A 10,453-nucleotide genomic window follows, 5' to 3' on the forward strand; every position below is an offset into this window, starting at 1 on the left:
GAGCCGCGCGGAAGCGGGAAGCCGTGAAGCGCAAATCATCGCTTCTGCGGAAAGGAGTGGTCGCGGTTGAGTGCCACACGTATAATAGTTTTATTTTGCCTTTGCATTTTGATTGGCGCTAATGTTAGGAGTGCATATTGCTTTAAACTCCGTGCTCATTTATCTGGAAGGCAATTTATTATTCCACTAAATATAAGATTGTGCGCCATGGAACATGTGGCCCGACAAAGTAACGAAATAAAAAAGGTACATTTAATGAGTCTTTATTAACTCACACGCTTGCCACATACACAAACATACACACTGTGTCCAGAGAACGCATATGGAAACATTTATTGCTCATTTTGCAAACTTTTGCAATTTCCTCTGTTGAGTCGGCGTTTTTATACCCTTCACAACATCAGTCTTCATAGAAACGTAGTTCTTCAGAAGTGTGTTTGCTGCTGCCACAAGTATGTTTTTCAGCACAGTGTCAGGATGGTGACCCTCAAAATCCTCTGTTTCACAGAGATGTCTCGTGACAGCCACAAGCAGCTCCCTCTGTTTAGGTGTTGCATGAAAACGTGCAGCATTCGCTTTGCTGGTAAGCTGTTCTAAGACAATGTGGGCGTGTAAAACCGCATTAATGACAGCCGGTTGCAGAAACTTCAGAGCGCCTCTCGAGAGGTTTTCGATTAGGAGATTCCTTTCAAGTTGAACTTCCCGGTCCTCAGACGTAATATTCATGGCACAATACTGACAGGGCAGCTTCTTTAACGCGTCGTGGGCGCAAAAGCCTGCGATGTATATTATCACGGGCAGAATGGACTCTTTATTTCTTATATCACGATCCGACACCTTTATACCGTACTCCTCTGTCAACTGAGCTCCGTCAAGTGTTTCAGCACATGGCTTCTGCAGTTCCTGCATATCTGGCAAAACCAAACTGTCTTGTAGCCTCAGTTTTTTCTCTGACTCAAAGACTTTATTGAAATGTGATAATTTGTTCCAGACAGCCGACGGTACTGTCCGAACCTTTCCTCTGGACTGTCGGTCTGAAATTTGCCCAGCAACACATAGTCGAAATTCAATTCTTCAAGGCAGTACCGGCACAGTTCGACAAGCGAGTAACAAGTCAGCCGCAGCGCTGCGGGTTTCAGTGGTTAGTGCGCCTGTATCCATCCGGATGTCTCGCCATGTGTCCAACCAATCCACAAATTTATTAAGAAATTCTATCTGCTTGTCAGTCAAACTCCTTACTGGATCCTGGAGCGGATCTCTTAGGCGCCGGCACTTGGAGGGGCTTTTCACGTTGACTATATGCACCACTTCAGTATTAGGTCAATGAAATGCGCTGTCCCTGCGGCGTAGTTAAAATTAAGCTCGTTTCCGCGCATATTTAGAGCCTCCACCACAAATGAACTAAAAACATTTAAAACCCGCTTCACATTCTGGCGCTCAATGTTGGATGGATGTAGTGCTTTGTAGCTCAATCCACAACCAAACTTTGCGACGCTGTGTTGCTCCGAAGCGTGCAAGTCTCGAAGAGCTTTTAAAGAGGCTCCATTAACCCGAACTAACGGAGATCTACTAGGAAATTCAGGGTAGAAGATGCACGTTCCTGGATTTTTCTGGTTCAACCAGTTGTTTCGTATGCACTTCAGAAGGTGGACTGGGTCTACTACATAAAAAAGGGGTCTTGAATCGTCCACTGGGTGAGTGTACACGATGTCAACTGTTCGTGTTTTAGAAAACAAGGACATCACTTTGTATTTATAGAATTGTTATCTGTTATTACTGCTATGACAGTAAGCCCTGCATTCTCGAGCTCCAATATTGTCTTTCTTAGGATTGCGTGCAATTGGACTGCTTCAATGTTCGATACTGGCAGAATGTGTGCGACATCCTTGTGTGATGATAGCAAGCACTGCGTCATAAAAACATGCGCAGTTTTGGCTGCTTCGGAAGAATTAGGAGCTGCCCCGGTCACCGATCCACCTTTGTACTCGAAGTACGGCTGAATATGGATCTCGTCCATCATTATAGTGACAATCTTTTGATGCGGTTTTAGGAGGCTTGATCGCTTCTTCATATAACATAAAAACCCTTCGTCGTCCTGCTCATTCGCTGGGTTGACGTTGTATTGCGAACAGATACGCATGAGTGTAGATCGATGGGGCAGTGCTAACTTGCCAGCACTGCGAATGAATCGGTAGGCGTGTGGCGAAACAGTGTATAGAATACTGGAGAATATTAAAAGCTCAGCAGAGTACCGTGCTGAATGGTCCTTCTTGTGCAATAGGTCAAGTTGCTCTTTTATACAGCCGAGTGCTTCTGTTTTCTCTTTCGGCAAAATATCATCACACCTGAGGCTGTCCAGCAAAGAGAAAAGCAAGCTGAAACTCGCTTTGACTTTTTCATCCTTGTCGCAAATGTCTGGAGCCTTGAAACTTCTCATACTGTCTAGTGCAGTCTGAAGGCAGCGCAGATCGTCCAGCTTACACGGGATGAGCAGGTCCTTTACAGGAACTTTCACTTTCCTCCAGAAGGCCGTTACCTCCATGTTCTTGCTAACAATCACAGATCGTTCGACGTCTGGTGGATCTTCACCCTTTATGTGAACAAAGAGAACAGCATGCTCTGCTTTTACTGACATCCAGTAGGTGGAGAGATCGAGGCTTCGTAGGCGCGATACAAAGTCTTCATATGACTGAAGCTGATTTTGGCGCTCTTGTTCTTCGTGCGATAAGATGAACTGCCGAATAGCTTCTTCTAGATGCGATGCCTCGCGGCGTTTCCTCTTTGCCTCTGGCTCCTGGCGCACTGGTGCGCATTCGCTCAAATAAGCAGGAGCATTTGGAAAAATGGTCGGCACTGCGTCCTGAGTAAGCCGAGTAGCGCCCATGGGAGCTTCTATTGCCCTGCCGGTTCTTGGATTGCTGTACGTAGTAGTCGTCCTTAAGTACTCGGCCTTGAAATGGAGCTCGCACACCTGCAAACCATTCACAAAGAATAAACGGTATATTACAGGCCTTTTTTGCTTCACATCCACCTCACTTACTAAGCTATAAAAAAGAGGCTATTTGAGGTGTCTACATGGATAAAAATGCGGCTGAAGTAAAGCCGTACATATTCCTAAGAAATAATGAAGGGGACCGTGTAAACATGAAAAGACACTCTCATCCCGGCCTCGGCGGCAGCTTTTCGGTGGAGGCGAAAAGCAAGGCGTCCGTGTGCTGTGCGATGTCAGTGCACGTTAAAGAACCCCAGGTGGTCGAAATTTCCGGAGTCCTCCACTACGGCGTCTCTCATAGCCCGAGTTGCTTTGGGACGTTAAACCCCACAAACCAACCACAAGACACTGTATTTTATGGCGCTTTTTATCCTTCGACAGTCGGTTATTTTTTTTTTAGCCAACGCTGGTTCTTTATCGACGAAGCGCGCTGACTAGCAAATATATTCCAGAACAATCTACAAATTACTTCGAGCGTGTGCGTGAACTGATAATACGTCCTGGCGCCCCTGGAAAAAAACGACACCACTCAAGACTTGAGCGATTTTATAGCGATGGCGCGTCTCATCACAATAAAGCGCCGCAGTCAAAGCGAACGTTACAGAAGAGAAATAAACACCCGTGACAATGTCAAGTCTTACTGACTGGCAAGTAAAAAGCACACAAGAGATCATTATATTCGCTTCAGGAAAAAACATCTCTCAAGGCATGCGCGCGGCATTATGAAGATATCGTGTCTCATTACAGCAAAGTGCCGCAGTTGAAGCGAACATTTCTGGAAATAAATAAACAGACGTTACAATGTGAAGGCTTATGCTGGCTGGCAAATCAAAAGCGCACTCGTTATTATATCGTTATAGTAGAGCAAGAACCGGACATGTTGGAGGTGGTGCTTTTAATATGACTCAAAAGTAGTAAAGACGTACACATACCTTCGGATCACGGACAGAACGGATATCGACGTCATCTCGACGAACAGCACGCTCCCACTTTGCTCTTCGGTCGTCCTTTAGGAACGAGAACACTCGAACCTTCGGCCCATTGTCGTAATTGCCGCGACAGTTGGGCACGCAGCATCGCCCCATTACGACAGTTTGCAGGGGTACACTACGCGAATATTCAGCGAACGAAACGTTTCACATAACCACACACCAGTTCACAAACGCAGACAAACACGTCTTCTCCAGTCGCAAACAGAACCAGCTCAAAAAGACACCGGCATGCCGCGATAGGCCGCGTCAGGCTTAGCAAATCATGCTCTCGCGAACGGCGTGGGCACGTCCGCGCGAGAGGAGGCGTCGGTCAAAACTGAGTGACGTCAGGGGCCACGACCAGAGAAGTGAGCAGGCCTGATAATATTCTAGAGGGCGCTGCCCCAACTCACGCCATCAACTCGCGAGGCGGTAGCTACCAACCGCGGCCTAACTCCCGCTTCTACCGCAGCTACCGCCGGGGGTGCAACGTTGGATACTATAGGAGGTGGCCTGACGGCAGGTGGAACCAACGCGGTCTCCAGGGATGCTTTCATTTCTGCTGGCGTAAAGAATGCCGTTGCAGCCGGTGCCGGAGCGGCAGTTGTACATTCTGCCTTAACATCACCCACAACCAAGTATATCGTTGCAGCCACGGCACTTCTTGCCTCACTACTAGTTATACATAGAATAACCAGGTAGCACCCCGCAATAAACAATAGTTGAACCGTATGCCGTGGCCAGAGTGAATCACTGCATAACCATAAACATAACCACAAGCACCACAACCAGCTACACCACCAGCTGAACCTAGGCAGAGCCATAGCTACTGCTATGCCACTGCCAATTTTTTCCTTCTGCATTAGTGAAATCCATGGACTTTTTTCTGCAATATTGGAGCACTCTAAACAGTAAATCGCTAATGCATTACACAAGGCACGTTTTAATTGCCAAATAACCGCCGTAAACTCTGTGGGGAACGATCTCTCATCATCCCCTTTAAGGCCGGCTTTCCCCCGGGGTAGTTACTCTAGCTATCGCGGAATGGCGCCAACATTGGTGGTTAACATTAGCTATCGAGATGGCGCCAACATCACGGCAGCACAAGCGCCGCCCCTGATCTTGTCACCGCGCATGCGGACAAAGCCAAGTCTCTTTGGCTGGGGAACTCGATGCGAGCGGACACATCCTCACGTACATATGCCCCTCATCTAAGTGCACCACCAAAATCGACCTCACCCTTAACAGTGGACCCATACCCGAACACGACGAGATTCGAGTACTGGGCCTTTTTATTCACAAACATCGTAGAGCTGACACAACACTGGCCAACTTGCATATGGTGGGGGACGAGTTGGGCCGCATGGTCCGCCGGGTTTCGAACAAGGTTACGAGATTACAAAGTTACGAACAAGGTTTCGCAAGGGTTACGATGCGAAGACGCCTTGCGGCTGGCGCATGCATTTGTAAACATTCGAGTCCTATACTCGGCTTCATACCTCCACCAGCGCAAATTTGACGAGAATGCACTAGAAGTCATTCCCCTTAAAATATACAAACGTGCCCTCGACCTGCCGGTCAACATCTCCAACGAGCGCCTACTTGGCCTGGGGATGGTGAACACCTTTAATGAACTGCGAGAGGCACACTTGATGAACCAATACAGACTGTGTAAAACGCTGTCGGGTTGCCGTCTCCTTGCCCGACTACACATCCACCACTCGATACACTCGGAAGAGCGCGTACATATCCCAACAGAGTGAACATGCTTCGCACGTACATCATCTCCTGGCCAACATGACACGAGAGGACCATAGTGGCAGACGTCCCGCGCAGGCGGAAGCATTGGCTCGCCACTACAGCCACAAACAGGGAGTCTTCTACATGGACGCCTCCGGCCCGCACCATGGGGGTTGGTACACGGCCGCAGTCATTCAGCAAAACACTGTAATAAACGGACTCACTTTCCGTGCACACAACATAACACACGCGGAAGAGGTCACCATCGCGCTAGCCGCCGCAGATCAGGACTCACGGGTCATCATGACCGACTCGAGGGGTGCCTGCCGCAATATCGAGCAGGGGTACATATCGTACTTCGCCAGCAATATTTTACAAAACAGCAATTATCTCTGTGCCCCCGCGCATCGAACGATTATCTGGACTCCGGTTCGTGAGCACACCGCAACGATGTGCTCAGAAATGACCAAAGGCCAACACTGAACGCCAGCCCTTCTTTTGTAACTAAATACTCTCTTTCAAACATAAACAATATTCTGCGGAAATACCATTCCATGCTAGCGTGTAACGAACGTGTGAAGAAAATATTCCTCGCAGGCACCAAGGGTAACATAAAAACGTAACGCAAACCTCAGAGATATTTAGTACATTCTAAACTCGGCAACAAGCATCCAACACAACCACACCCTTGCTCTCGACCTAGATGTAAAATGTGCAGTCATATACAAAAAGGCCCCACAGTTAAAAGCAATGCAAGCAATTTCACTTTTCACATAAAATCAGGCTTTAACTGCAGATCTTCAAACGTCGTCTAGCTTCTGGAATGCTCCTTCTGTCATAAACAGTAGATCAGAGAGACAGGGCAAGCAATGAACGTAAGACTTAATGGTCATCGGGCAGACACAGGCAAAAATTTTCCGAAAGCAGTTTCCCAGCATTTCAATTTGCAAGGGACAGCAAATATAGAGAGGCATATCTAATCCATAAGTTTAGAACACTGGAACCAGCAGGAATAAATATCTCTAAAGGAATGTTAGAATCCCTCAAGTATATTCCCTCTGCACCATAACTACTTTGGAAAACAATCCCATAAAGTGTGAATTGCAGAGTTTTTTCACCGCATATGTACATTATATTCCCCTCCGCAATAGTATAAGCTGCACATGCTTTTCCAAACAATTTCCTCCTTATCTCTTGCTACTCGAGTTTGCCCTGGAACCTTTTCTTTTGCATGTCAGTTGTGGTACACTAATTATGTGGTTATTACTCTGCTACTTTGCACCCCCCTCCCTTTGCAGAAAGTTTTAAGAATTGTTCCCCTTAGATCTATTCCTTATCAGGGCCCTTTGCAAAGCCTGTCCCTTCGTAAGAAGGTGTATCTGCACCATATCTGCTTAAGTGGTCACTAATCATCCACCGGGTATTGTTGCTTTTCCTGATACTGCGGCATTTATTTCTTTTGCAGGCCACAGGATCCCTGGTTCCAGGCTAAGAAATACCTACTGAAGAAATTTTTTTTCACTCCATGATCTACTTTCTTTTCACCCATTTTCCCCGTCCACACTGCTTGACCTACTTTCTTCTCACCCACTATGGAGGAAGATGAAGTGCCGCCTGAATCAGACGTGTTACCAGTGCGGTCCATCAGATTCGTCCATTTCACCAACGATGCAGCTTTGCTGCATGTGCTGATAAACCACCAGCTGTTCTCCAAGTCGCACCGGTGATAGTTGTCCTTCACTGAAGCTTGGACTCGAACTCATGGAACGCCTTCGTCCTCCAGGCACCACGTCTCCCATTAAACGAGCTGCCCAATTGACATCTGAGTCAGAAACATGCCTCCAAGGAACTGCCCACAAGAGAGGGCGCCTTCTCAGCCTGGACAGTCACCGATTTACAAGGTGGTGGTGAAGCCGCGTGAGTGCTTTGATGTTACAACTTTGTCTCACCGTCTTCTCCAACCAACACTTGACAAATGCCTTGGAACGACGGGATTTCAAGGCTTCGCTATTCACTGTCCTAATAGCAGTATACCCGTCTGGGTGCGCTCCCTTTCCGACGTTGATCGGCTCCTGGAATTGAAAACTCTGCCTGCCTCTGACATACCCGACACAACCGTGTTGGCAGTACAAGCTTATCTTGCATCCTGATCGGATCTTCGACGTTATGTCGTTTCTAGTGTCGACCCGGATATCGCCCCCAAAGATCTCGCGTCTTTATTAGACTGTTCTACACACAAGGTGGTAGAAGCACGCTACATAGGTAAAGGACGTACATGTCTGGTTACGCTGCAAGGGCCTCTGTCTCCTCCGGCGCGCATCTCACTTTATGGGGGAATCTTGCAGCACCTCCTGTACAAACCCGGAGTGGTGCATTGTTATCGGTGCTTCCACCCGGGCCACATGAGAGCTTCCTGCCCATCTCTAGCACCCATCTCTACGAAGGACTCTGATTCCAAAGAATATCGCTGTGGCCTTTGCCGTCAATACGACCATGACATTACGTCCAAAGACTGCCCAGTAAAGCGCCGCGCCATAGAGAAATGCCGCATGCGCTCCCAGAAACATCGCGTGAAGCCAACTTTAGAGTCACCAAATGATCCCTTGCCAACATCGAACCGTTTTTCACTGCTTCAACTTAACGAAGATGAGACCATTGCAAAACCTGCTGTAAATGAAGGTTCCTCCGCGACACGAAGATATGATCATGTATTACGGCGTGACAAAACACGCTCCGCTAGAAGACTCCAAAACTAGGAGCTCGCAGATGAACCTACAGACGAAATTGTCGAATTGGACAAAGAACTTACAGTTCTGCAGGAGCAGGTTCAACGTCTCTCCCAAAGACGATCCTTGCTTGCACGATCGTTTATTCGTCCTTCTGATCATCCTCCTACTACGTCTCAATCACCTGCTCACAGTTCGCTTGCCCCTTGTGAACCACAAGCACCTGCCGCATTGTCTCCTGTGGCATTTCGCTCCATTTCGTGGCACAGCAGCTGCAACAACTAACAAAGGTGCTAATTGCTAATCTTACTCCAGTTTCCTAAACATGGATCCAACACTGAAGAGCAACAGCTACGTGTTGCAATGGAAATGCCGTGGTTTCGTCACCAAGGCAGGCGAGATCCGCACACGACTGCGCATTGGTAAACTTCCTGCATGGGCATTGCTTTTACAAGAAACAAATGCTCTACCCCCGCTTTCCGGCTTCATTACCTACTCTTGCCCGAGCATTCCAGACTGCCGATGCAGTGCTACGTCCAAGACACCTGGCAAAGCGGTCATATATGTAGCCGACTGTTACACCCAAACTGAGGTTTCACTGGCATTATGGTGCAACAAATGGCAAGAGGTAGTGGCTGTGCTAGTTCGCCTCCCCCGAACCAATATAATTTTTGTCTCGTGTTACATACGTCCGTACAGTGGTGGAGCACCTAAAATAGAGCTGGAATAGATTGCGCACCTTCGTTACAAATACCCGGGATGTCCTATTTTGGTTGGAGGGGACTTTAATGCCCCGCATCAAACCTGGGGTTATCCCTCTTCTACTGTGCAGGTAAGTGCAGTGTTAGGCGCATTTACTGATGCAGATTTTACTCACCAGGCACCACAACACGATGTTGGAATGGTCCCCGTTCACTGCCTTCCTCTCCAGACCTCACATGGTGGTGTGGTGCACGTGCTGTTTCATGGGATCGAGAACTAGACTGTTGGGTTAATGACCATTATCCATTACTCATTGGTTTAGACCCACATTACCAGCGCCGCCATAGATGCTGCTGCGTGGTCACTGAGTGGTACGTGTTCAGAACGCTACTAAACAACACTTTGCTCACAACTGTGGATCCACAGGAAGCTTTGCGCACTGCACTGCAAGCTGCAACTCATTCTAGTTGGGTAGAGGAAAACAGAACGCCTCCAGATCTGTACTTTCTTCGGCCATGGGCGGCTCGTCGCATAGCGGAATTGGCGTTTATTAGAGAACTAACTTTTAAACGTCAAGTCACGCTACACCAGCTAACAGCAGCGGCACGCCGACATGAGAAGCGCCTTTCTCGACAGCGATGGCAGGACTGGTGCGGATCTCTAAACACAACGTCTACTATTCAATCAATATGGCGCACATTCCGGTCCATGGAAATCGGCAGGCGTTCAAAGGACCCCGCAGGCAATGCCTGTCTAGCATCTGGACAGTCTCCAAGCCAGTTTGCATCAGTGGTGGTCAGGAATTTATTTCCGGATTTCGACCACATTCCACCTTCATTCATCAGCCCGAATAATTTCCCGTCAAAAGCGGGCTCACCTCCACGCAAAGAGGACCTTGAAGGTATTGAAAAACATTTCACAATGGCAGAGTTTATTGCAGCTATTGACCAAACGAAACCGAAGAAAGCTCGGGGACCGGATGACCTAACATACGAAGTGTTTAAAAATATTGACCAACCAGCTCTAGAGTGCCTGCTTGAGGCCCTGAATACAATTTGTACCTCTAGAGATGTCCAGACCTCTTGGAAGCATGCTGAGGTGGTGCCAATCCCTAAGCCCGGGAAGCCTCCCACTAAGTTAAGCAACCTTCGCCCAATAGTGCTTACATCCACACTTTGCAAGCTACTAGAATGCATGTTAGCTATGCGCCTGTCATGGTGGCTTGAAAGATACAACTGGTACCATCCAGCTCAGATTGGCTTTCGCCCTCATTTGGGCACTGAAGATGGGTTGGAACACCTTTCAAGTATGGTACTATTAGG

At 48.0% G+C, this 10,453-nt stretch overlaps 1 pseudogene; it reads right to left on the reverse strand.

The window, feature by feature from the left end:
- Positions 1 to 709: 709 nt before the first annotated feature.
- LOC146183866 (uncharacterized) lies at positions 710 to 4,077 on the reverse strand (annotated as a pseudogene).
- Between the last annotated feature and the right edge of the window lie 6,376 nt (positions 4,078 to 10,453).

The sequence above is a fragment of the Amblyomma maculatum genome, chromosome 7, assembly GCF_055883805.1.
Source record: "Amblyomma maculatum isolate TAMU_Amacu chromosome 7, ASM5588380v1, whole genome shotgun sequence".
Taxonomy (NCBI): Eukaryota; Metazoa; Arthropoda; class Arachnida; order Ixodida; family Ixodidae; genus Amblyomma; species Amblyomma maculatum.